Raw genomic sequence first — 13,845 nt, 5'->3', positions numbered from 1 at the left:
GGCTTAGGTCCCAGGGTGATGGCATTGAGGTGTAGTGGAACCTTTGAGAGGGAGAGCCTGGTAAGGGGAGGTCTTACCTCCTAGGTCATGGGGAGGTCCCTCTGGTGGGAATTGTGGCTCCTTTTTTATTTTCTCTTTGCTTTCTGGCTCTGATATTTGGCCTCACTTCAAGCCTAGAGCAATCAGCCTCGCCAATCATAGACTGGAATCTCCAAAACATAGCCAAAATCACACTTTACTCTTTGTAATTAACTTTGTAACTTAGTATCTCAGGTACTTTGTTATAGTGTTGGAAAGCTGATTAACACACATTAAAATAGCTAACATTTAAAAACAAAACCCAACCATAGCAAGTATTGACAAGAAGGCAGAGCAACTGCAACTCTTATACACTGCCAATAGGAATCAAAAACAATGGTAGCAGCACTTTGGAAAACAGTTTGGCATGTGCTCACCGTGTGATATAATTGACCTAGGCATTTACCCAAGAAAAATAAAATATATCCACCAAAACCTGTCTGTAAATGTTTATGGTGATGTTACTCATAATTACCAGAAACTGGAAAGAACTCAAATGTCTTTCAACTGGTGAATGGGTAAACAAAGAAATCTGCATGTCAGACTATAACTCAGCAATTAAAAAGAATGAGCTATTGATTCATACAACTTACACAAATTTCAAATGAATGATGCTAAGTGAAGAATGTAAGTTGATCAAAAGACTAATTTCCACTTATATGATATTGTAAAAGGCAAAACACAGGGATGGACAGCCATTGAGTGGTCATCAGAGACGAGGGGATGAGGTGAGGTGATAGGGTTTGACCATAATAAGGTAGCAAGAAGGGATGGGGGTGGGTGGGTGCTAGAACTCTGATATCCTAAATGTGATGGTGGTGCATTTGTCAAAACTTACAGAACTGTATACTACCCTCACCCCCCAATTTTTTTGAAATATTTAGATTTAAAAGAAATTTAAAACTTAAATAATAATATTAACTGAACTTCACTTAAAATTCTAGTTGGTTTAATTTTTTAAAAAAAAATATTTTGGGGGTAGCAGGGATTTAACTCAGGGGCCCTCGACCACTGAGCCACATCCCCAGCCCTATTTTGTATTTTATTTAGAGAGAGGGTCTCACTGAGTTGCTTTGTGCCTCACTTTTGCTGAGGCTGGCTTTGAACTTGCGGTCCTCCAGCCTCAGCCTCCTGAGCCACTGGGATTACAGCACACCCAGCTTTCAGTTCATTTTATATCACTCATTCTTTTTATGGGGGCATCCAACTCTCTGTACACTTCATCCCTTCTGTGTCACCAATGCCTAAACACCCCATGGCTTTTTCTCCCTCTATTCGTCCTACTCATGATATCCCCTCTATCAAAATGCTTCCTCAACACCTCCCCTAACCAATCACTGAAAAACTCCAAGGCAACATCCAAATCGTGATTCAAATAACAGTTGTTTGATATCATCTTTCCTGACCTCCTGGCTTTTACCCTATGGCTCTGCTCTCAAGAGCTTAGAGTCCAAGAAAGTTAGATTTCAGTCTAGCTTCTGCCATTAGCTACATGATCTGGGGCAAGCCACTTGTTCTCTCTGTGCCTCTATTTCCATCTGTAAAATGGAAATAAACAAGTATATCTCATAGGATTGTTGGAATAATGGAGATAAAACAGAAGGGCACCACACACAGAGTAGCAGATTATGAACATGAAGATGTGGTGGTGGTTGATGGTGGGGATGATGGTGATGGTGATCATGACAGTGATAAGAATTCTTCTATTAATGTCAATTTTCTGCTTAATTGGATTATATTTTACAGAGATGACCCTCCCTTGGTGGGCCTGATTTGGGGCACCAACTACATATCAGTGATGCAAAAACAAGGAAAGTTTTGTTCCTACAGTAATAAGTGCCTTTCTCCCAATGCTTTTCAAGATTTAGTTTAAGAGATGTAAGAAATAAGAAGGCAAGAGGTATAAGGTGGTCAGACATGCTAAGGCGTGCAACCACGGTAAAGAATCTGGTGCAAGAAGGAGCCCTTGGAAGATGTTAATCAGGCAAGGGACAGTACTGGTCTTGCACTGTGGGAAGAAGGCCTTTCCATGTTGTGGAGCAAGCGTTAAAGTGGGGACACCAGTCAGGGTTCACATCAGTCATTCAGATGAGTGAGAGTCTTGGACTGAGGAATTAATAGTGAAGATACACAGAGATAGAAAAAAATCAAGGCATATATTAGTAAGAGATTTGGTGGAATTTGAAGACGGTTGACTATTAATCATTAAAAATATAGGATAACAATGGAAAGAGGAAGCTTTCTAAAATGAAAACCAGGCTTAAGCTACTGTTGCATATTACTACCAGGAAAATACACAGGAGAAAGGTCAAGATCTCATTATTAGGTGAAGACAAATACTTAACATGGGATTTGATACATAGACATCATCATGTAAAAATTGACCACTGGGCTCAAGATCTACTATCAAGTTGTGGTTGAGAGTTTGACTGAGACCATTTGTGTTCAAATCTCATTTTACCACTTTCCCACCAATTAGCTATCTGGCAAGTTTCTTCATCTCTATGTGCCTTGAAATAGGGAGATTACCCTGGATTGTCTAGTGGGTCTGATGTAATCATAAGTGGAAGTGGAAGAGGCCATAGGTGAGTAGAGCCAGAGAGATGCAGCATTGCTGGCTTGGCAGACAGATGAAGGATCCAGGAGCCAAGGAACATGGTGGCCTCCTGAAGCTGGAAAGGAAATGGAATGGATTAACTTCTGGTCCCTCTAGAAAAGACTGCAGCCCTACTGACACCTTGATTTTATAAGACTCATGTTAGACTTGCGACCCTCAGAGCTGTTAGATAAGTAAGTATACCTGTGTCATTCACTACTCGGTTTCAGTGATTTGTTATAGCAGCCATGGAAAACTAATACACAAGGATTAATAAATACAAAATGCTAAAAATCATGCTGGGCCCTGGGTGAAAGAGGTCAACAACCTATCCTTACTCTATAGTGATGACGACATTGGTGATTGTCACTTCTATTTTCTGTTCCTTATTCCTCTTTTATTTCTATAACAACTTTGCAGCATCCACAGCTGTGTCTCCAAAACTGACAACTGGACATTAGAGATTCCAAATGAAAAATAAATACTCTCTGGTCCCAAGGAGATCATAGTCCATAGCCAAAGCCACACTTGCCCACAGGTAACTGTGTTACAAAATGCTAAATTCTGATGAAGAGGTCTAAGGGCTTTGATTTCTGGTGTGCCTGCTTCATATTTCCCCAGAGCTGCCATGAAGGAAGGTGTGTAGGCTGAGTCAGGATTATTCCTACTTGGTTTATCCAAAATGTGAAGCAAAAGAAAATATCTGTGGTTTCCTGACACATATTTGTGTTTCTCACGGAGGTTCAGTGCCCTGTGGGAGAGCTGGGGTGATGAGGACCCAAAGCTGAAATCAAAACTCAGTGACAACCTTAAACTTGTCCAATAAGTGCATCTAGGAGGGTCAGGAAAGATGAAGAAGGTGCAAACTCTGTCAGATGCCCAGAGATCTGCAATGGACACTTTCAAATATTTATACTTAAGCTCTGTTGCACTGTCTTCTCCCTCAAATGGGGTATAATAAATAGGTAAAAAAATAAAACTCATGCATCTTATATGCTAACAGCAGTGTGGACAGTAAATATTTAGAAGGAAAACAGATCAGGTGGGTCTAAGAGTTCACTGGTTTCACAGGATCCTGAGCTACCTGTGTGGTGGCAGGATTTGGAAAGTGCACATGCACACACCCACACACGCCCATATTCCTTCCCATACCCATGTGTGCACCCACCCCCACCCTGGGGACCTTCCATATCTCTGCCATCTGCAGCCTGTGGGGAGAGAAGGCAAATCACAGAAGGAAAGATGCCTTCCAGCTACTGGTGCTCCTTCCTTCATTCAACCACCAACTGGTCATGCTGGATGCTGTGTTGGTGCCAAAGATAAACAGAGAAACACAGCACTGTCTGCCTGAAGGAGCTCCCCAAGAGCAGGAAGACAAAAGAAAGTCAGTGACCACAGCACCAAGAGACCAGGGCTGGAATAGCGAGCTCAGGATTCCAGCAGCTCAGGCTGAAGATGCATCGTAACTGGGAGAGGGTCAGAGTAGCTCCCCAAGGAGGTGAGCTTTGGCCAATCCATGAAGGATGAGAGAGGTTGGGTAACTAGCAATATAGCCACTCACAAGCAGAGGGCCATGCACTCAAAAGAAAACCAAGGTCAGCCGCTGATCCCCTTTCCAACCCTAAGTTCCACTCATTAACACCTTCTCATAATAATTTTGTAGCCCACACTACACACAGCTAGCCCAGTATCCTAGTACTCAGTGTGGGCTACGGAGTGGCAAACACATAAGCACATAAACCTCAATAGGCTGTGCTAATGGCTCTCACCGTGCATGCGGCTGGGAGATAGAGGAGAGAGACTGGCCTTTGGACGTGAACCAATCTGAGTAAGAATCCTAGCTCTGCCACTATTTAGTACTGCAATCTCATACAAGTCGTTTCCGCTTTCTGTTTGTAAAATGGGAAATGTAGAAGTCTTGTGAGAAGAAAGCACAATGTATATAGACATAAATTTTATAAGAAGTCTGTATTAAAATTCAGCAAATGTTGATTGACAACACCAATGGGCCACTTAGGGTCTGGAGTTCTATGGTGGGTAGAAGACTAGATTCTTGTCCTGATTTATGCCCCCATGGTGAACCCACCATGGAAGGTTTATAAGACTCCATCCTCCATCCACTTTCTGTAGTCCCAACAGGAAACTGAGTGGCTGCGGTGACCAGTCACCGCCTTCTCCATCCTTTGGTGAAATCTGTGAGAGTGGCCCTGACTTTCCCGGGGTGTTGTCATAGTTGACTGACCCTCCTGAGAGAGCATTTCCCAGTTGGCTCTGGTCCTGGTTCAGTTCCTGACTGTCACAGGGAGTGAGAGATGTCATGCAAATAATGTTTTCATTGTGGAAAGAGCTAATAGGAATACATGGAAAGCCAAAGCCTCTCCCGCTATGGGAAGAAGGATAAAAAAGCAAAGAGTCACACAGCTTGAGTTTGACCAGAGGTTTGGTTAGAAGTCTGAGAATAAGTATTAAAGAAAAAAAAAAGAGGGGGGGTTGGAGATAACTATGAAGTTTGGGGTATACTCAAAGTGATAGAAGTGGTACAGCAGGATTTTAAGAAATATTGCCAAGGTCTGTGAATTGGATTTCCTGTAGATTCCAGTAGAGGTTGAAATGGCTTTTAAGAAATGTTAGTTGTTGGGGCTGGGGATGTGGCTCAGGCGTTAGAGCGCTCGCCTGGCATGCGTGCGGCCCATGTTCGATCCTCAGCACCACATAGAAACAAAGATGTTGTGCCCGTCGAAAACTAAAAAATAAAAATTAAAAATTTCTCTCTCACTCCTTCTCTCTCTCTCTCTTTAAAAAAAAAAAAAGAAATGTTAGTTGTTAAAGTGTGTTTCATTGTTGTGATATTAAGCAAAGACTAGGCCCTGGGCGCCCCATTCATTTCTGAGTAATACATGTTAAGGGAATTAGTACATAAATTAGTACAAAAAATAGTGTATACAATTTACTTCATATGAATTACTAACATTTATTCCAAACTGCTAGGTAGGGTTGAAGGCCTTGGGCTCCAGAACTATATTGCCTGGGTCCCAGTGCTTACTATCTAGGTAATCCATGAAAGGTATTTAATTTCTTTGAGCCTGTATCTCATCATTCAGTAAGGGGTGTTCTTATTATCCCACCTGCCACATAGAGTCAGAATGCAGAATACATGAGATAACATATGCAAAGCTCCTAGCCCAGGCCCTGATACATAGTAAGCACTTAGCACATGTTAGTTTTTATTATTGGTATCTGATTGTCATCATACTACCACAGTCTACATAAACACAGGACCCTATAACTTTCTTCAGTTTCTTGCTCGCTGACTGAGCCCAAGCTTTGTCCCCTATGACAGCATCAACTGTCCTTTTAGACCTACTTCAAACCTCATTTTTTTCCCCCAAGCACCTTATCAGTATTTTCTAAACCACATCATTGGGATCGATCCTTCCCGGCAGACATTATTCATCTTGCTTCTCCAACAGACTGGAAACTCCTTTAATGGCACGAGAATCATGCTTTAGAGGCTCCTCTCCCAGCCCCAAGCCGTGGAATGTTCTTTGGTTGAGTAGAATGAACACAGTTGGGTGAATCACCTTGTCGACATTTAGCTTTCATGTTAATATCTGTCTCACTGATGACTCCAGCTCATCCTTATGTATCCTGAGGTCAAACCCCAAGAAATGAGCAGACGCTACCATCCAGAAAGTTCTAAAATGCCACGACAGTGAGTGCGTGCTTACATCTGTAACCACAGTTCATCCAAAACGCCCTGAGCTTCCTCGACAGACAGGCTTTCAGAGAAACACAGACAGTGTATGCATTAGAAAAAGCATAGTTAGAAGGTACAAAATGTGTCCTTAGCGTCTCTTCTACCACCTCCCGTTTATAATGATGGGCAGATCACTTACCATCTCCGAGCCTTTCTTTCATTAGCTCCAAGATGGATCTGATAGAAAATGCCTGCCGTGCAGTCTTATTGGCCAGGCAAGAAGATGTAACGTGTGGGGGAGTTCTTTGAAATGGTAAATAGGCCACCTTAACCAATATGTGGTTCCTATTACCACATTTAAGAATCTGCCAAAGAGAAAACCTTAGAGAAGAGGCCCAGGCCTTAGATCTTGCAACCAGGTTCAGCCTAATTAACATTCACCCAGAGAAATGGAAGGAATCCAAAGGATAAGATATCAGGGAAGCTGGTGGGTGAGGAGAAAGAAAATTCTAATCATTTGCTAGTAACCAAGGGCCCCTGTTTAAGAACACACAAGCAGATGATGAAGCACGGTGACCTGGGACCAGCTGGGGCGACTTGGGAACAAAAGCAGCTAACAAGGCTGCTTTCAGATCTGTAGCTCACCAGGGCCTGCTCGGACCTGGGGCTGCTGGAACAAAAGATCTGGGGTCCTGCTTTGAGACCCAGCCTCACTGTCAAATGTCAACTCATCAATACCAAGGGGACAGAAAGGAGCCCAAGGCTTAGGGCCTTTGTTTCTTTTTTTTTTTTTTTTTTAATTAATCACATCTTTTGTTCACTCATGTAAGCAGTAAAGAAATCTCTTCTGCAATCCTTTCAAGATCTGACCCCCCCACATATGCACACATTAGTGAAGATAAAATCTGTGATTCCGGCACATTGCCGTGGTCACATGGTCAAGTGGGTCTTTGAAGGGCTGCTTTTTTCTTTTTTTAACAAGTATTTATCGAGTGACTGCTATTCATTCAACAAACATGTCATAAGTGCCACTGAGCCTTTGGTCCTGTGCTTGGTGTTAGGGATACAAAGATAAATAGAATCCAGACCTGGAACTCAAAAAGTTCAATAAGAGAGGTCAGAGATCAAGATCAGTTAACACAGTGGCCTGGTAGAAAAGCTAATGGCCCCAAGAGACATCTGGGATGAGGGAGGAGAAAGAGAACAATTCTCTGGGGCAGAAATCAGGGAAGGTTTCATCTCATGGCGGTATTTGAGGGATGGACGATTTGGGAATACATTCCTCTGCATGTATTCTCCATCGTAAGAGCAAATGAGTGTAGCATGTACGCTTCTCAGCGCAAGCAAACGACGTCACCCACGGCCCACAGGATGCTCTATGATGGAGATCCTCTGATAGCTCTATTTTGCCAGTGTTCCAGAACAGTAAGGCCAGAGCAAGTGCTGAAATGGGTTGAGGAAGGGAGAGGCCAAGACACGAGCAACTTATTTCACAAAGCTTGATTGTGGCTTTTTGGAATGGGGGGACGAGGGCAGAGCTGGAATTTGGAAGTGCAGGCCCTGATCCTTGGTGACCCAGTGCACACGCTGCAGACCTGCCCTCGGGTGCACTTTTGTGGCTCTGAGAGCAGGATTTGGACTTTAGATAATAATTGCATGGATCTGCTTAGTAAACACAGGGTAACCATCGGATGATTACATGTTCTTACAGAGATGGGGCTCAGTAATTACCTTCAGTGGCCCCAGAGTATTATTTAACACATATTCTGGTTCATAAGACAAAAATAATGATAAATTTGCTTGGTAATTACACAGCACTTCCCCACTATGTATCCTGCCAGCGGCTGATACTCATCCCCTTATTAGGGGCTAACTGTTGCTCTGGTAAATAAGAAGTTCTTCTTATCACCGGTCTCTAGGCACATAGAGCATTATTAAAACACCATTAGGGACACTATTTCTATGACAGGAGCCATAGAAAGGAATCAATTCTGACCCGCACCTCTGCTCACTGTGAGCTCACCCTCCTTGATGAGACTTAGCAGAAGAATTGAGCCTCGCCCTGATGTAGGTAACGGAAGGAGAGTCTTGCTGGTCACAATATGAGGATGGTTCTTTAAATCATCCAAACGGTTGGGCCCAGTTTAGGAGGAGTCCCAGCTCTGGCGCCACTACCCTGTGGTGGGCTAGGTCAGCATATGGACTGCCAGGGCAAACCGCAGCCTTGTGATAGGTCTCTCTGGCAGAATCCTCCAGAATCCTCCCAGGATGGAGCCTGAGAGTCTTATGGAGGGCCTGGAGCTCTGGGGAGAGGGGTACCCTGGCTCTTGGGCCATTTGGGATACACATGGAGGAGGAATGCCCACACGTCCGTCAAATAGCAAACTAGGGAAAAGTGAGCCCAGAACCAGCCCGTTTGTCCTTGACAAGGGGCCTCGGGAAAGCTGCCTAACATATTTAGTCTGGAAGGCAGTAATTTGGGGGGGAGGGGCATGGCTCAGTTCAAACTGCCCTTGGCTCAGCCACTGGCATCAGAAGAAATCAATTCTATGTAATCAATAGGGGCCCTAAAGAGTCTGGTCAATCATTATGGTTTGCTCCAGGGAGTGGGCCTCATTACCGGTCCATTCCATTCCAACCCTCCCACTGCTGGACAGAACGATTCAACACCAAACACAGACTCAGTTCCAAATCCCACTGCCAAGGCAAGTGGCCAGTTCTAGTGGCCTGTTTCTTCTGTAATGAACTCCAGGACTCTGACTTTGGCTTTGGAAATGGCTTGAGTTACCATGGAAGCCCACGGGGAGTCTCTGGGGAAAGTCAAGGGTTCAAGTCAGAAGACCTGGTCAAATCCTAGCCCCTCACTGACTACGTGATCTTTGGTCTTACCTCTCTGAACTTGTTTCTTCATTTGCAAACCAATCTGAAATACAACACATTCCATTAGGCCAGAAGTCACCTCTGTTTTATTTGTCACTAAAGTCCCTGCACCCAGACCAATGCCTGCTGCCTACTAAATCTATAATCGGTATTTTAAATAGCTTAGCATAAGAGAAATGCATCACACACTTAACTTTCATGAAAGTTAAATTCATTTGCACTCAGAAAAAAGAGAGAGAGAGAGAGAGAGAGAGAGAGAGAGAACAAAATAACAATGTAAAATAACTACTTAAATAGTACAGAAGATTTTTCTGGCCAGTCCACTCAATGCATCTGTGCCCCCCGAGTGATACTAAAAAGCAAAGATGTGGAGCTGCTCTTCTCTACCTTCCTGGCTGTGAGACTATTGCTGTATCAAATGCACAAATCACTGCACTATATATACTCTCACTAAATAATATGTAATATGTTTTGATATCCACTCCACACAATTTGCAAATATAACTCATTTGCTTATGTGTTTTTTTAAAGTAAACTTTTATTCACTTTTTTTGATCAGGGAAAGATACAACCTTAATGTTGTCTTGTCATTGAATCATAAATTTGAACCTACGGGATATGGCACCTTAGCTATTGCATCCACTGAAACACAATTTACAATGAAGTGATCTCCCTTCCGTTCCCTCTGCTTGGTACTGAAAGTACAAACCGAGCTCCTAGCAAGAGCCTTACGTGTTTCCATATCAGAATCAGAGAGAAAACATGGAAAAGACAGTACTTTACTCTTTGCTGAGTTAATGTTGCTCTAAGGGTGACGGAGTCCTGTCATTACAGCATATTTTCCTGGTACATGGAAAAGAAACATGTTAACTTCTAGGTTTTAGAGAACTTCCTAGATAAAAGTGTAACTTTAAAAATTCCACTTTAGGATGATTTGTAGGAATTTCCAAGGACATTTTTGCCTTGGACTTCACCTTGAGAAGCTTGCCCTGTGGTATTAGGGTTCTTTCTCAGGGTCGTTGAAAGCATTGTGAATGAGAAGCACTAGTCAAAAATAGCTGTCATCCTACTCAACCTGTCCACCTGTCCTTTGGGTACAGCTACTCGACTTGGTCAAGGTCAAGAGACTTCATTACAACCCAGACCTCTTGAGTCCCACCTTGAATGGTGCATCTGTGTTACAGTTTAACCCAATGAAAACTTGAGGAGGTTTTAGGAACTCAGCAATGCACTAACCACACAGTATGGTGTAGGGGAGATAATAAGGCCCAGCACTGGCCACCAATAGTTCCAGTGTTTACACAAACCCAATAAGCATTGAGCTATCTCAAAAGCATGGTAAATCTTGGCATCCTACATGAGCTGGAGACTGAGGAGTTTGAGTGAAGGGGCACTCACACACAGTTTGAGTCAGCCCCTGTCCTTACCACTGAGGCTCATTTTGTCCCTGTCCTAAACCAACATTAACTGATGGAACTTTTTTTTTTTTTTACCCCAATTCAAAGATGACTTGTGTCCATATTTTTTCGCTGGGTTTCAAAGGAGGGAAGAAAATGCAGTGTGATTCCCACCCATATCCCACCCCATGGCCTGCACAGCACAGCAAGACCCTCCAGACACAACAGGTGAGAGGCAGCAGGAACACACACTCTCACGTGCAGCTATAAAGTGTTAGGAAAATCAGAGAGGGGATCGTGGGCCAGAATTACCAGGAAAGCCTCCATGGGAAGGTCAGAGCTACAGAAAGGCCTAAGAATGAATCTGACCCTGAGAAGCAGGCGAAGGATTATGCCTGTTGATTTTTCCCTGTCTCGAACCCAACAACCTTGTTCTTATAATAGGATTCTGATTTCCTTCTGGCCTCAAGAGGGAGGAGGAGACCCAGGCCCAGGAAATAATAGAATCCTATCCCCTTGACTCCAATATGAGTATATGTGTGAGCATATACATGTTCCAAGATGGTAGCCCCCCTGCAGGACTAAGGGGAAAGAAGTAACCTCCTTCTATAGAAAAAGATGTAAGCCTAGAGCTACTAAGACCAGCCCCTCCTGTACCTACCTGAGACTGGAGAGGATGTAGAAGGAAACAGAGTCTAGACATGGAAAAATAGTCTAACACCAGGTCCTGGAAAAATTATTTGGGCTCCTGAATCCAGCTCTACCTATCTTAAAGTTAAAAGACCTTGGATTTGAAGTTACCTTACTCAATAATTTTTTACACAATAATTTTTCCCTTAAAGCCAGTTGGAGTTGGGCTTCTCTCCTTGGCAGTGGGAAGAGTCCTAACAAATTAGATGGTCATTTAAGAGAGGCAGGAGCAGCTGAACAGGGATGGAAAATAGGTAAAGATATTTGGACTTGCCCTTAAACTTCTGAAGACCAAAATTCAGAGCTGAATGTGGGGAAATGCATGCCTAGACCCAAAGGCATCTCCTGAACTGGCTGGTCCACTTGCCATTCTCCTCGTTCAGGGAACCCCCTCCACAGGCCAGATGCTGCACATCTGTGGTGAGCACTGTTCCTTTTAAGAATCGCGCAGATTCTTCTCTGGGCAAGCCACACATTCTCCTTAACTGTGGTCAGGAGGGGCACGTTGCTCCTTCAGAGGAGTTTCAGCTAACAGACTGCTCTGGGGCACGTCTTTCAGGGAATCTGATTCATCTTCTCCTTCAGCTGGCTGTGGGGAATGCACACCTGTGTCCCAGGATGACTTCAGAGAGAGGGAAACAAAAGATAGCCTTGGGCCCCAGCTGCCTAGACAGACACTCTGGCAGCGGGACGACACAAGCCCAGCCCTGCCTGGTGGGCAGTCGGACGTGGGGTCATTCCTGTTCAGCTCCTGGGAACCCCACAAGGGGCTTTTCCCCTGAGTCCTGTCCAAACAGACAGCTTGGGTTGGGGGAGTTGGACATCTGGGCTTGATTTGATCCCCTCTTCTCCTCCCCTCAGCGGTCCACGCTCTGCATTCTTCAGCTGTTGCAGAATGCAAGTTGCTCAAAGATGGTTTGATGGCGGGGGCCCAACAGGGACAGAGGTGCAGTCACATCGTGTCCACATGTGACCAATGAGGATTCTGCTATCTGTGCTTCATGACACAGAGGAAAAATAGAGATGAAAGGAAACAACAGACTTCACCTCCATCCCACTCACAGGGCTGATATCCCCTAGCGAGTAGGAGATGGCACATGTGAATCTCTGGTCCCCACGGGGTCTCCATTCCTGCCACAGGAACAAACAATACCAGAAGGTCAGTGATGTAACGTACCCAAGGCTGGTTTCTTGCCTGGTGTCTCAGTGTGACATGAATTCAGAGTTTCTCCTTGGTGGCTGTCCTTTAAGCAGTGATTCAAGGATCCGGATCTTCCATGTCTGAGAGTGTCCGGTTAAACAGCATGGAGGTGAATGAGAGCTGCCACCCAGCGGGGTCCCCAGAAGCAGACCCTGAGACAGAGATTGGCATACAGGACACTGATTTGGGATTGTTCTTGGGAATCATAGATATGGGATGGAGGCAAGCGTATAAGTTGGGTCCAGGGAAGAAGTGGAGCTGAGATGCCGTACCAAGGAAGATCTCCACCCACTCCCCCACCAAGGTGATAAGGTGATGCTGTCAGATCCTGTGTCAATCATTCTTTGGAGACAGAGGAGGACATTCCAGCAGCACTCACAACAGATGAGGAAATAAGTTCATTGCTAAAGGTAGACCTGGGGGGTCATCACAGCCTCTATCACAAAGAGACTGGAGCAGAGGCTGGTAAACTTGTAGTGACTAGTTTAGGCTTCGCAGGTTATACCACCTCAGCCAAGGCTATTCATCTCTGCTGTGGCAGCCTGAGAGCAGCCAGAGGCACTACCTGAGCAAGGGAGCAAGGCTACATTCCAATAAAACTTTATTTACAAAAATAGGCAGCGGGCCACAATTTGCTGACCCCTGGATTAGAGGGTCACAGAAACAAGCCTAGAAGTGATTTTGATCATTCCTGTCCACATTCCACTAGGCAGATTCTAATCACATGGCCCCAATTTTATTGTGAAAGGCAAGAAATTGAACATTTCTGTGAGTCTTGAGAGAAAATAATTGGAATTTGTGAGCATCCATGGACTCTGCCACCTACAGCCCCAGGTAGTCGATCTCATGTCCTTCTGGTTTCTCAGTGCCCCCATCTCTAAACAAAACAGTAGTGCCTACTTTGTGTGGTTTTCACAAGGATAAAAGTGCTGCAGTATATTTCAGCACTTAACAGTCAGCGCTTGATAAGCTCTCAATAAGTAGCAAAGACTGCCAGTGTTTCAGTAAGAATTATTCTTTACTGCCTATGCAAGTGGCAGCCTCTCCCAACCTTGATTACAGCCTCTCTAAGAATGTGGATAATCAGATGCCCCCCCCCAGCACGTGGGCTTGGCATGCATAAAAGTTTCCGTGACACTTATAATTAAAAATAAATACAAAATCATAGTAATACTTAACCTGAGAGGGCTGTTGGGAGAATAAGGTTGATGGCAATGAACATGGGTTGAGGCGGTGCCTCAGGTCCCAGGGAGACAAGCACAGATAAGATATTGTGTCAGTTATCTACTGTCCCAGAGCTTAGTGA

This window comes from Marmota flaviventris, chromosome 3 (assembly GCF_047511675.1).
Source record: "Marmota flaviventris isolate mMarFla1 chromosome 3, mMarFla1.hap1, whole genome shotgun sequence".
In the NCBI taxonomy this organism is placed as follows: domain Eukaryota; kingdom Metazoa; phylum Chordata; class Mammalia; order Rodentia; family Sciuridae; genus Marmota; species Marmota flaviventris.
This window is presented reverse-complemented; position numbering follows the sequence as displayed.